The sequence below is a fragment of the Mustela nivalis genome, assembly GCF_964662115.1.
Source record: "Mustela nivalis genome assembly, chromosome: 18".
In the NCBI taxonomy this organism is placed as follows: Eukaryota; Metazoa; Chordata; class Mammalia; order Carnivora; family Mustelidae; genus Mustela; species Mustela nivalis.
This window is the reverse complement of record NC_139037.1, coordinates 39113374-39126364: the sequence shown is the minus strand read 5'-3', so window position 1 is coordinate 39126364 and position 12991 is coordinate 39113374.

Sequence of the window (12991 nt, the reverse complement as noted above, 5' to 3'; positions counted from 1 at the left end):
TATCTCACGCAGGGCATCTAGTTCCCAAGGTTTGGCTAGAACATAGGCTCCGGAAGGAACTTCTGTGAGTTCGGCTCCTTTTAAAAAAATCATGATTTCGCCCCATTTTCCTACTTCCAGCTCCCTGTCCATCCCCTACCCTCAATACCGACTTAGTCCCAAAACTGTTCTGAAACACTTATGGTGTATCTTTATCATGAATATCGCTTCCTTCCCCATCTGAAGGGAAGGCAAGCTAAGCAAATACTGGGTGATTTGCTTTGCAAAGTTTTTTGGCTTCATAAGCTTTTCCAGTTCTTCAGGAAATAGAAGAAACCCTTCCCATGAAAGTGGAGAAATGTAAACCAGCTTATGATGTGGGAAAACACGGTTTGCATTGTTTATTCTTGGGTTTTAAGTGACCAAAAAATATTTACAAGACGTCCTTCAGTAAATGTACATTAACAACAACAACAACAACAACAGGAAGAAAACAGTGGGCACACTATAGACATTATTTGGTAAGTCGTGCCCTGGAATGACTTAGAGAAATTGATTCCATTACAACACTTCTAAAAGCTGGCATGCAGAAATTTTAAATCAGGGGCAAGCCTCTGTAAGAAAACAAAGTAGTAGGATAAAGCAAAATGCATGCTTTTCCTATTTTCTGTGAAATCACTTTGTCCTCCCCTTTTCTGATGCCAGCATCCCCCCCCCCCCCCCACCTTTTAAAGGCATTTCTTTCATTTTGAAACTTCCTTTCTGGTTTGGGTCAATTCTGAAGATTTACATAAAAGGTCCCCATCAGACCATTTGGTTACGAGGTCCCTGCTTCCATCTCTTCCCTGAGTGTGGCCGGGTCTCCGGCAGCTCTCTGCTGTCCTGCATCCCAATAGGCAGGCCGGCCCCTGGAATCCGGGGTTCAGTGTTCTCTCCGTGTGGCGAGGACTTACACATTCCCACTTCGTGAAATCACATTATTCTAATGAGAATGCAAATGAAAGGAACGCTGTGGGAAATGGCTCTAGATGAGTTGCTTGTCAAAAATGTTTTACTGGGGAGGGGTACTGCAGAGGGGCGGGTGAGCCGAGCTCCCTCGTTCGCCGAGTGGCGTTTTCTGGGGGACTTGCGTTGGGTGGCACATGGCCAAGTCTGAAGGAAACACATCTTCATTGATGTGCCTATTGTTACTGGTTCTTATTCATGGTATTTAAACAACTCATGCAGGTTTTGACAGCTTTTCCCTTTTCGTATTTACATGAGACTTTTTATTTTGGTAAAATTTCCGAAGACTCGCAGTCCAGGGAGGCCGGGAGAGAAGTCGGGTCAAGGCAGGCTTGGGTGTGGCATTAGCTGAATCTCTCAAAGCTTGGGCCCAGGGAGGCATGCTGAAAACATTTGCCGCTGAGACACAATTAAGAGCCATGGCCCTTGGTTAGTTTGCTGGGTAAATAAACCACTCTTTACGGAGAAATGGAGACAGCGTGGCAGGACAGCAAGAGGGGTTTCTCTTGGACAACTGTGCACCCCTAACTCTCTGATTACATCTTAAAGTGATGTCTGGTTCTATGAAACCTTGGACTCTTATTATCCATGTAAGGGGTGAGAACTCCAGTGTTCTGTCCCCATCACCAGGGGCTGGTAATGGGGGCCACGGGAGGTGTGGCTATTAATGTCCTTAAGCAGTTCACTTGGATCGTTGGGGTTCGGAGGGATAGCTGGGCACATTTCCATGCAGCCCTGTCTGAGATGGGATCTTTTCAGTGGACCAAAGTGATTCAGGTCCCTTGGTGAATACCGGACCTGTCAGACATGTAACAAGGTAGGCTCAAAAATAAAGCTTGGCATGACTCAAAATAAAATAACAGTTTTGTGAGGATTGCAGAGAACAGCCCAGAGTGGGGGAAGACAATTTGGAAGCTGCCCTGTCAGGGGCAGGTAAGGGACTCAGGTCAACTCTGGACCTTTTCAGCTGAGGGACAGTTCATGTATGTTCTTAATAAGATGTTAATTTTCCATAGCATGCCATTAGATTGCAACACATTTTTTAGGGAAAGATGTTATCTTTATGGAGTTGACTTATTTGCAAACTTAACATAAGCTTTCAAACCCACAGAAAATATGGCAGTGTGTTTATATTTAAAATAGATTTTAAAAAATCCAGTGAGTTACTGTGAATTTACTTACCACCCAATAATACAAGGATAAAAATAATTTATGCTCCTATTTTAATTAAAAGCAAATCATTTTTGTAAAGCAACAGGAGCTCAGTCTAGTGGTTAGAACACGCAGTGGGAGTGGAGACTCTTTTAGCTTTTTTCTTGGCTTGGGTGTGGACTGGCTGCTTGGTTGGGGGCAGGCTCTTTACTCTCCTTACAGATTGCGCCAAATCTACCAAAACTGTGCTGTGTGGAGCCACTAACCAGAGGCATCCCGTGTGGCAAATTCCCAAGTCCCCATCTGAGATGTTGACAGTTGACGTCAAGGATAGAAAGATTGCCTCGGGGTGGAAAGCCTGGTGCCTGAGCCAACAGGAACATGTAGGATTTTCCATGTTTCCACAAAAGTTTGAAGTTAGAGGAGCAGCATGTTCTGTTTGAAGGACCTACGGTTGATTCTCTTGGCCACCCTGGAAGACATCCAGTGTCCATAGACAGAAACATGATGGAACGCCCTCTTGTTCCCAAGGCTGGCCCATTTCCCAAACTCAAGAGGATGAAGAAGGTCACAAATGTGAGGAGATATGGGTAAAAATAATGGTCATGAGAGATGCTGAAGCCCATGATCACATTTGCTCTATATTCCTTCATTCAAAATATGGTTATTGAGCACTTACTGCATACCTAGTTTGGAGATAAGCTGGCCTGTGCAAACTGAAGCAGGTGAGGAAGACTCCATGGCTAAGGGAAAGCACTGATGGGACCTGAGCATTGCTTAGTCTCCAGAGAATTGCTGGACATTCTTTGGAGACACAAATGAAGGAGTCGTGTCTGTCTTCTAGGGATCAGAGCCATGTTGGAGACCCAAGGCTAAGTGTCAACACAAGAAGCTCTGGTTGAGTGTTGGCCTTCATGAAGTAGTCAATAAGGGACAGACCCCTCCTGTTGCCCAGGTCTGTTACTTATATAGGCATTATGATGGAATGGGCTGCTGTCGACTTATATAAAAATCACTGGTCTTAAAGTCTGAAAACTGGGTCTGGAAACTTAAATCATCTGCGTATGTACTCTGATTTTGGACAAAGCTCTTTATGGGCACATTGTCTACAACCAAGGTATGCTGAGGTTAAGGTGAGACAGAGGAGAGCATCCTTTTTGAAATGTAAAGCACAGTGCATGAATATAGTAACTTATCTTACTCTTTGACTTGTCACTTTTATTAGTCTCTTGGTAATCCCTAGAAAGGAAAGACTTTGTAGTTACCCCATGACCGAATACATAGGTAGGCATCAATAAACAAACTTTGGTCAGTAAATAGTAGGTGGATGGATGACTTTGTCTTGGCTGCTTCCAGAGGGGTCTGAGACTCTCATAACAATAGGGTGAAAATATCACTTCAGATGGAGAAAATCACTTGGTTGAAAAATGAACAGACAGACATGTCTCTTCTCTTCCCAAGGTAATGAGCATGTATGTGCCATTCTGGTTTCCACCAATGCACAGGAGTGAAGCAGGAGAGGAAGACAGCAAGGGGCTCATTTTCTCATTTCGCTGTGGGTGCTTTCCCAACAGGGCATCCTTTCTTATACAATAGCTCTGAAAGTTGTCTCATTTCTCTCCCTTCCCCACAAGACCACCCGATGTGGTGAATCTGGCAGAAACTCTCCATGTAGCCATGCATGTGTCAGGTTGCACTGACGTCACAGACTAGCAGATCAAGAGTTTGACAATCCTATACGTGGGTCACTAAGGAGCTAGAATCCCACCTCCAGGAAATAATTATCCATGACCAACAATTTAGCTTTGGTTCTCACAGTGAATGTGAGAGAGTTAAGGAAGGGAGACTTTAATTTTGGCCTGCTTGCCTTAGGATTTTCACTCTCTGTAACTTAGATAAGTAGCATTACATCTCTGGGCCTCAGTTTTCTTGTTATTTAAATGGGTAGTAATAGTATTTCTCTAGAATCATTGATAGGAACATTTAAAGAGAGATGTATGTAAATGCTAATTATTATATTGGATACAATTCAGTGATGGAAAAAGTCAATATGGGTTGGAATAATCAGGAAAAATACCATGGTAAAGAAGAAGAAATTGCTGGACCATAACATTTCCAATCCCAGTTCCAGACAAGCAGAGAATGAGCTTGGTGAGTGGAGAAAAAAATATCGAGGCCTTGAGTCTGATGGGGAAGCAGAGGTGATTCTCTCCTCCACTGTCACAGGAACCAGGAAGACTATTTGAGAAGCACGGAGGGGAACAGAAGAAACCAGGCAGCTTGTCACCCAAGACATCAGGTTGAAATACCTGAGTGGAGAAGAAGAGAAGGATTAGAGGAAATTCAAACAGATAGAGACTAGAAGTTGAGAGTAAAGGGTGAGAGGCCTAGGCTGGGGAATGCTTGTGGGCCACATATCCACTCATTCAACAGAGAGCTATGGAATACCTTCTCTGTGCCATATGCTATTGCATAGCCCTGGGGATATGGTAAAAAAAAAAAAAAAAAAGAAGAAGAAGAAAAAGAAAAAGGAAAAGAAATGCCTGCTATAGGTCACATTCTAGCAGGAAGGAGATAGAGTATAAATAAAGTAATTAAACTGTGTAAAATGATATAAGGTTCTAGGTGTTGGTAGTAGGAGTCTATAGAGTGCCAGTGGAAAAGTGGTTGGTCAACTTTAAATTTGGTGTTTAAGGAAGGCTTCATGTTAAAAGTGATATTTGAGAAAAGACTTGAAAGAGGTGACCTTGGGAGAGCAATTTAGAGGTTAACACAAGGACACAGAAGAGTAAAAGTGATATTTTGGATCACGATGCCTTTCGAGTTGTTGAAGAGCCAACAGGGTTTGTTTATGGGCTGGATGTGGAGTGAAAGAGTGAAGAGCTGGGGATGGTTCTAAATTTTGGAACCAGGTAAAAGGATGGCGGAGATATAGAAATCTGTGTAGGAATACTTTGGGTGAGGAAAACAAAACAAAACAGGAGCTCAATTTTGGACATGTTAAATGTGCAAATACCCATTAGATACCTATGTGGCAGGCCAACTTACCTATGTGGTAAGCAACTGGGTATATGATTCTCAAGATCAAGGGAGAGGTCGTGGCTGGAGTTATAAATTTGTCAAGTTTATCAGGATGTGGATGGAATTTCAAGCTATGAAACTAGATGTACTCATCAACAGAGTGAATATACAGAGTTAAGGAAAGAGGTCCACAGGCTGAGCTCTAAAGCACATCTCCATGGGGGTTGAGGAAGTGAGGAAGAGTAAGCAAAGGAGACAGAAATTGCCACTAGTGATGTAGGAAGAAAACCAAGAGAGTGCATGTACTGAAAGCCAATGAGAAAGTTTCTCAAGGAATAAGGAATAATTAGTTGCACCACATGCCACGGGTATGTCAAACCAGCAAGGGCTGAGGATTGACCATTAGATTTAGCAACATGGAGGTCACTGACCTTGACTCTATTGAGACAGGTCTACCTATGTACACTAAAAGCATTATAGTGGGTTGGGCACAAAAGATCTGAGTTCTAGTCCCAAGTTCACCACACTCTTTTCTGTGTGACTTTGGCAAAGTTACTCTGTCCATATTTTTTTCCCTGTCATCCATAAATGTGAGATGGTATTAAATGCTGTTCACCCTAACTCAGGTTTTCATGACTTAGGATCAGCACACCTATTAAGGTAAAATCAGACTGACAAATATTGACTTGAGTTACCTCTGGAAAGTTGAATGCCACCTCTGAGATATTTGCCAGGAGTGTATTGTTATGCTATCATGAGTATGGCTAGTTCCAGCTTTCTCTCTTGGGATTCTGTGCTATGACTGATAGCTGTCATCTTCTGGTGAGGCTTTAAATGCTGTTCCTGTGCAAAACCTTACAAAAGAACACACAACCAGAAGGAAATCAAAGCAGAGAAGGAGAGAGAGGGAACACTTAAATCGTAGCAAGGCAAACAGCTTAAAATTTTGAGTCACTCTTGTTCTTAAGAGATTTCCACTCTATCTGGATCGGCCACTTTCCCTGTTCTCTGCCTTTTGCTTTCAGAAGCAAAAGCCCTCTGGAGTAGTCCGCTTAGGCTAGGGTATGCTGTAAAAACAAGTAACTCCAAGACATCAGGAATTAACTCCATAAAAGTTCTCACATCTTCAGTTGCATGGCAGGTGTTCAGCACAAGCGTCCTCAGGGCTAGCTCAGCAATCCAGGAGTCATCTCAACATGGGGTCTCCCCTGTTCTTATGATGGAAGAAGAGAGTGCTGGAGAATGTCATATGCACAAAAAACCCTGTGCCCTGAAGTCAGCCGTGTTACTTCTGCTCCCAACTCACTAGCCTTAACTACCCACAGGATCCATTCAGCTATAAGGGGGGTGGGAAATGGAGGGAACATAGGGGATCTTGGGCAGGCTTCCACAACATTCCCTTGAAATCCTCTCATTTTTCATATGCAGAGCAAATAATTTCTCTCCAAATTAATTTCTGAAGTCCTCCCCAAGCCTTTAAACAAGTCAACATCCTTCTTTCATTGCTGGCTTCTGTCTGAGATGGTCCGGGGGAAGATACAGGAGATGCGGTGAGCTTGTTCCATATGTAAATTGTAATGACCAAACGGGCCAATGGTTGTGAGGGTCCCTTGCAGATTGTAAAGCACTGCAGTCATAGAAAACATTTCTGTGGCACTCACTCAGTGCCAAGGGCTTCGCATGTATTAATGTAATTAATCCTCACGAATACCCCACAAGTTAGGCACCATCATTAGCTCCACATTGACAATTAGCAAATAGGGAAGTTAATTAACTTGCCCAAGGGCATACTAGGGATAAGTATCAGAGCTGGAGTTCAAGTGTAGGCTGTCTAACCCCAGAATCCATGCTCTTGACCATTGGAGTACACTGTCTTTTTGTAGAGTTGACCACCACCCAAATGTGCCTCTCACCATCCCTGTTGGAGCAAATGCACCATACCTCTGAGTCCAGCAAGGTGCTGGGAAGTAAGTTCTGTTCAGAGGGCAATCTGCTCCATTGTTTTTGCAGGTAAGGGCATGGTGGCAGAGAAGTGTGCTTTTGGAAGGGTGTGTGGTCAACATTATGAATGTTCACCAATGTCTACTTCTTCTCTACCTCTGGCATATGGAGAATTACTCTCCCTCATCCTTGAAGTTAGGAATGACCATGGGCTTCATTCTGGCCAATGAAATGGTCTGTCATTTCAGGTAAAATCATTCAAGAGGTAGTACTCTCTCCTGTGTGCTGTCTTCCTCAGGGACTGGAAAAGTGTGCAGTGCCTTGGAAGGAACATCCGACTAAGGCAGACAGAATTGCTGCACCAACGTGGGGCAGACACCTGTCTCCAAGTATTTCCAGGGCCCTCAGTGGCATTTCAAGATCAAGAAATAATAGTGTGTTTTAAGCTCCTGAGATTTTGAGACTGTATGTTACTGAAGCAGAACTCAACACATCCTGCCTGATGTAGGTGGTTTTGTGAAATGTGAATCAGAGTGGATTTAGAGGTGGGTTAGAGAAGAAGAAGAGAACATAAAACAAGAAGTGTGTTGTCACTTGGCCTATCTCTTTTCTGGGCATGCAGCAACAGAATGTACTTTGAAGCTTCTTCCAGTTTTATCTTTATCTTTATCATTCCTCTGAGTCCTCAGCTCATGACCACTCAGGGGGCAGCAACGAAGGAGAACCCTACATCCAAGTTATAAAGGGACTTGGAACTCCTATTATGTTCCTCCCTGAACTCCTACTGTTCTGCACCTTGGAAAGGGCTTAAGACCACATGTAAAATCTCATTTCTTGGATTTCTGCCTTGGTGGCAGTATTTTGCAAGTAGTTCATTGAAATCGAAGTTGTTGGTAAAATTGATCTATTTCATGTTTTTAGAGCTTTTCTAAAGAGGGACAATGCTGTGCAATCCTCGATTCCTTTCTCACCCCCCATGCTTTGCCCTATCCATGCTTTTCCCAGCTTTGCTGGGGCACCAAGGGTGGTGATCAGCATCTTCCCATATACTTTAACATGGAATTCATGTGAAGGAGAAGCTGGGCTTTAGAACACGTCTAAGATGACTTCACTTCTATCTGCATCGCTAGGATCAGCTTCGGGGTTTGATTTGTGATGTTGGAGGAATCCAAAGTCAGAGGCACTCTTGGGAAGATTAGGGACATTTTCATGCAAGAGAGGAAAATGGCTCTTCTCTGATATTCTGATGGTCTTCCTAGTTACACTCACCAGGGCTCTCCCTCTCTCTCCCTTTACACTGCCTAGCAATGTCCAGAGTTGATAATGAATGTGGCTCAAAACTCATATTCTAGAAGCCGAACCATCTCTCCCCCTCATCCTAAGAGGAGAGCCTTTAGAAGGAAGGTCTGAGTTGACGTGCGGAATGATCTCTCAGGTTTCATTCCTGGACTCGTTTCCTTACTCACAAAGCATTTGTTCTTTTAAAGGAACCAATATGTTTGTGTAACTGACGTGAAACAAGCTTGACTCCAAAAAGATTTAGCTTAATATCTGCCTATGCATTCCGGGGGCCGGCCGTCTGTGGGATGTGCATTAAAGGCCCTGGCGGTGGCTCAGCTCGTCACGTATGATATTGGGCACGCAAATGTGACGTGATGCCCATGTACTCTTGAGGGTAATTCGATGTGCCAGCCAGCTCGATGGGCAGAGAAGCTATAAACATAGTTGTCACAAGTGAGAAAGAGCGCTGGGTCGAAGGCGGGCTGGAGAAGCAGGCAGCATTGGAACCTGTCTCCGAGCCCTAATGAAAGTGTTAATTAGTGTATTACAGAATTTACAGTGAGAACAGCCTCTCCACCAGACCCCTCCAGTGCCACACTGCTCATTAACCACTTCTTTCTCTTGCCCTGGCTTCTCTGGGCTCCTTTTCCCAGGCAAAGCAGAGGCAGGGAGGAGGACGAAGATGGGATCGTCAGTGGAAGGGAAGCGTTCCGGGGCCCTTTGCTAAAATGGGAAGGCCAGCAGGGCACATGGCTGTCTGATGTTTATAGGAATAAGTACACATTTAATCTACATAATCATTAATCTTTCTTTATGTAAAAATGATTAGTAAATAGGGTTTTTAAGCAACTGTTTAGTTTACACATTGGCATCATAGATTAACTTATTTCTAAAACACTTGATTTTATCACTCTGCCTAATGATTTGTCACATGATTTATTGGGTAATATGATAAATCATGGGCAATTTATTGTTTATCCTATAAAGAGTGCAACAATTCATTAAACAGTGATGAAACCCAGCAGCCGTGCCGGAAAGCCCACCTTGTTGGCTGCTGCCCCTCAGTGGGGCGAACGTTCTTCCGGGATTGGGGTGGTTCTTCTCCGTGTCCAGGTTCACAGTCTGGGGGCAGTTAGACTGCGCTAAAATTAAATAGTTTTAGAAAATAATGGTGCAGTCATAATCTTATACTCTAGCCATATTTATTTTATATGGAAAAATAAAGTCTAAGGCCTGATGGGTGTTAAATCCATGGATTTATTTGTGATAATAAATGTGGCATTCTTTGTTACGAAGGCATTAAACTTAATGGCAATGTTTCATAATCCTGCATGGCAGCTGTGTTTCCTTTTCCCTAGCTTTATTTCAGGCCAGAGCACCTACCGGGAGTCTCTTGGGGACGTTTCTGGGTGTTCTGCAACCTCCGAGGTCATCTTGGTGCCCGAGGAGCCTGGGAGACGGACACAGAGCTGAGGGCAGAGACAGCAGTGGGGTCCAAAGTAAGATTCTGACCTCTGACCTTGAACCTCCTCCCTGGGACACGGGAACCTCTTTTAAGAGAAGTTCGTACCTAGCCGCCTGGTCCTCTCACGTTGCAGGGAGATACCAGACATTGCCAGCTTTTCCAGACGCAGTCTCTTTCTTTCTGTGTCTTGCTTCTTTGCCATTCCTTCCTTTCTGCACTCAGTATAAGAGACCTCACCATCTCCTCTGTGACTTTGGTGTGGGAATGACTCCTTTGACTTTTACAGCCAGAGCAGAGCATATGGGTTGGAGTACAGGACCCATGCGAGGCCAACCAGAGCTGGATTGGGTGGAAACTGCCTGTGCAGAGTGTACCATAGCAGGAGGAAGCCTAGAACCATTGCTGGCCACTTTCTCCTCCCAACGACAGCAAACAAGGGCCCCTGAGAGTGAAGCTAGAACAGGTCAAGACTGGTGAGACCCACCCCTGTGTTAATTACCATATTACATACTCCTTAGCCTATGACATTATGTGAATTCCTGGATCCAGCCCTTCCTGAAACTAACTAGGACCTTTTTTTATCCTTGTTTTCATTGTTATTGTTCAAGCCAATTTGACCATATTCAAACAGATTTACAATTAAAAAAGAATCTCATGAATATACTAGCTCTCCCATGAGGCTGGGTCCCTGTCTTCTGATCAGGATAGAGAAGGGGAATTTCACTCCCCCCGTCTGCTTTCTCCATCTCCATGGTGTCATGCACACTGTGATTCTCTGAGTGCAAGCATCAGCAGAGGTGCCCTGGGGCTCTCACCTTCCCCAGAATAGTTCTGCCTTGACCTATTTTATATATGGGGCCTCCATGTCCAATTTCCCTTTAAAATAGTCCAGCTACTGCCTAGGGAAGAAGGCAGCACCTTCTTTTTTTTTCTTTTTTTTTTTTTAAAGATATTATTTATTTATTTGACAGACAGAGATCACAAGTAGGCAGATAAGCAGGCAGAGGGAGAGAGGGAGAAGCAGGCTCCCCGCTGAGCAAGGAACCCGATGCGGGGCTCGATCCCAGGACGCTGGGATCATGACCTGAGCTGAGGGCAGGGGCTTTAACCGACTGAGCCACCTAGGCGCCCCCCCCCCCCCCAGCCTCTTCCTTTTGTAATGCTAGTTCCAGCGGGCGCCAGGCTCCAAGGAAAAAGTCAACACATCCCCAGCCCACCCATGTGGGGAAGGAGCCCACTAGCTGTGGAGGGAGGCTGGACAGCTTCCAGCTCTACCAGTCATGCTGGCCCAGGCTAGTCTAGTGAGTGAAGGGCCTTTGGATGACTCTAGGCCCAACCACCATCTGGCTGTAGGCACGCGAGGACTGTCTAATCAATGCACATGAGTAAGAAGGATAATCATATGTTGAGAGTAAGTTTGGGGTGCTTTGCTGTACAGCAGTAGATAACTAGACCTGGGAGGTAGCTCCTTCATCACACATGTGGCCCATGGGACTTTGAATTACATGATCTCTAATGTTCCTTTAACCTTCAAAATGCATTGGCCCCACAAACTTTTAGAGCTGATAGTTTCTCTTCTTAGCTCTTCCCAAATACTGATGGGGAGTCCCCAATGCGATACAAAGAGTGTAGGCTGCAGGGGAGGACACCTGTTCCGCGTTTTCTCTGCAGCAAGGAGCTGGGCCCCGGTGGAGGTTCATTTCTCCTCTCCTCCTCCTGTCTCAGCCCACCAGCCCCAGCTTCTCCATACAGGGTGTCCCTCCACTTCCGGCCCCCCTTGCCATGACCGCATCACCTCATTCAGTCTTCTTCAGAGCCCCTGGTGTCATTCTGAATCTAGGACAGCTTCACGGATGTGCTTTGTCAATTTCATTTGGGCTCCCATAGAATGTGACCCAGTGACAGCAGAGACCCACGCCATAGCTAGAGCTGTCTCTGGCACGGAGCCTCACGAACACGATCAAACGTCGATACAAATTGTTACAGTGAATGGGCCGTTCCCATTCCCCTGTCCCACCCACCGCAGGGCAGCTATGAAACTAAGTGCCCTCTGTGGTACCTGCTGGCATGGACAGTTCACGACCTCAAGATCTGAGGACTCTAAGGAGGTTGGAGCAGGCTGGGAACAAGGACATTCTTAACCTCCAAGGGGTCGGACCATGAGAGTCGTGATCCCTACCTGTAAACATCTTCTCTTTGACGGGATACCAGGAAGACCTCAGGGGCTCCCCCAGAAGTGCTCGGCTCGCCCAACTGCAGGGGCTGGAGCGAGTCTCTGGCCGGTCCCAAAGGAGCTTGTAAGTTTTGGAACGTGTTTCTGCCACCTCCTTCTTAAAACCTCATAAAATACTATTTGCCAATAATGTCACCCTGTAATTACATTGGCTGAGCTCGTGCTCCCTGTGTGTATGCTCTTTTTTTCATTACGGAGCTTCAACCTTTCGAATGGTACCAACTGACACCATAATTAGTATAGTTTACTGCAGCACTGATTATGAGGGCCTCCTTGTCAATCAGCCTCTGTTTGTTTCTGTTGGAGGAGCCATTATTCTTTTACCTCTAAACCCTGGCTAATTCGCAGGGTATGGGGGTGCAGGGCTCTGTGTGTGTGTGTGTGTGTGTGTGTGTGTGTGTGTGTGTGTGTGAAAGAGAGAGAGGGAGAGAAAGGGGCGCTCCTGGGCCCTGCCTGCGCTTGACCACCTAGCTTCGAAGTGGTCACCTTGCTTCCAGCCTTGTGACCCAATGCCCTTGGCCAGAGCTTTGGGAGAAGGAGACCCCCCGCCCCCCCCCCCGCCTTGAGCCTGTGTAAAGGGACAGGGAGCCATGTGCCACTTCGGCCTCTCCACCCGGGGGCCACACGTGGCCTTGGCAAGTCACTCGACCTGTCTGTGGCTCCGTCTCCCATGCAGCTCTCTTTCCTGCCCTACCTGCCTCCGGGGGCTTCAAAGAGCTAACAGATGTGGAAGCGCTTTTGAAATAAGCATGCCATATAAATTCAAGGTGTTTGGGAATGGTTTTCTCATAAACCTGCCAACACGATCTTCTTGGAAAAGACAGAAGTCACAAATCCACTCTTGTTTTAATTTACCCTGGTGTTTCCTCAGCAGATGGTTAAAGAGCTTCCTGTCAGGTGCCCTCTGCACCAGC